The sequence below is a fragment of the Colobus angolensis genome, unplaced genomic scaffold (assembly GCF_000951035.1).
Source record: "Colobus angolensis palliatus isolate OR3802 unplaced genomic scaffold, Cang.pa_1.0 Scaffold10, whole genome shotgun sequence".
NCBI classification, from domain to species: Eukaryota; Metazoa; Chordata; class Mammalia; order Primates; family Cercopithecidae; genus Colobus; species Colobus angolensis.
The window spans coordinates 13,149,207-13,150,846 of record NW_012110919.1 but is presented as its reverse complement, the minus strand read 5'-3'; positions in this window follow the sequence as shown (position 1 = coordinate 13,150,846).

The window sequence follows — 1,640 nt, the reverse complement described above, 5'->3', positions numbered from 1 at the left end:
ACAAGCTAATTAAAGTGAACATTGAAACCACCATTACAAAATTATAACTGAGCTGACCTAACCAACTCCATTTTGCTTCCAGCCTCCAAACTGTCCTTGTTCATTCCTGGGCGTAGGCTGAACTACTTTTGGGAGGAAATTACTTTATAGTTTATGGTTTATAACAAAGATAAGCCGGGCGCGGTGGCTCACGCCTGTAATCCTAGCACTTCAGGAGGCTGAGGCGGGCGGATCACCTGAGGTCAGGAGTTGGAGACCAGCCTGACCAACATGGGGAAGTGGGGTCTCAACTAAAAATACAAAATTAGCCAGGCGTGGTGATGGATGCCTGTAGTCCCAACTACTCGGGAGGCTGAGGCAGAAGAATTGCTTGAACCCGGGAGGTGGAGGTTGCAGTGAGCTGAGACTGCGCCATTGCACTCCAGCCTGGGCGACAGAGGGAGGCTCTGTCTCAAACAAACAAACAAACAAAAAACAACCACACAAACAAAGATGATAACATTGATAACAGCCCTTTCCCAAAACAAACCCCCTTCTCCCCTGGGGACTAGACTGCCTTTGTAGAATGAACAAATTAGCCACAACATTAGAAATTATGGTTTAGGAATCATGCAGCTGGAAGCTACAAGATTCTGACCCTCCCTATACTGGTCCTAATGAAGCAGGATATTTCCCTGACCCTTTCATGGGACTTGCAACAGGTGTGCCTCATTTACTTAGCCCGCCACGCTCAACTCCTTGCAGGAGGAAGCAGGAAAGCGAGCAAGGCAGGAATTGGAGTGCACAAACACTGGAATTGGCTGGCTGCTTCAGCACCAGTGGGATCAAACTCCACTCAAGCAGGCCCATTGTGTTCCACCCCTTGCGGGAGGGAGCACGCAGGTGAATGGGTACAGGAGCCAGAGTGAGTGCTTTTGGGCACCAGCAGTAGTGAACTTTGTGCAGGCCCCTCTGCAGCGTTCAGGCAGGGGTATAGCAACTTCCAAAGCCCCAAGGGGTGTGTTACAGTGCTCTTTCAGCTCTGCCATCCATGGGCAACTTTGTTAACAGCTCAGTGGACCCGCTGCCCCTTCGTGTAGGCGACTGCCCTCTGCTAGCAAAGGCAAAGGGCCAGTAGACAGCCTTTTGAATCCACACTTGTGGCTCCTGAGCTCTTGTTCAGAGTCCAGGAGAAACGAGGTCACACAAACTACCTGAAGGATGGTCATGCAGAGGATTTTATGACTAATTAAAGTGGCTTTCAGCGGGAAGGGGAGCTAAAAAAAAGATGGAGTGGGTAGGTAATCTTCCCCTGAAGTCAGCTGTCTCTGACTGGATTGTTCTCTGAAGTTTTGCCATCAAACTGTCCCTTTGAAGTCCAGTCACTTCACTCCAACGTCCAGCCATAGTCCCCAGTGTCCAGCTGCTTCTCCTTTCTGAAGGTGAGTCTGGGGTATTTATAGGCACAGGCTAGGGCAGGGCGGGGCCATAGGTGATTTAGGAAAAGGCAACATTCAAACAGGAAAAATGGGGATATAAGTTCTCACTTTGAGCCATGGCTCAGGCTTTTCAGCTTGAGGGTAGGGATTCGCCAGAGACCTGCCCCTGTCTGCCTAGAATTTCTCTGCCTCCTGCCTCTATCATTTTTTTTTTTTTTTTTT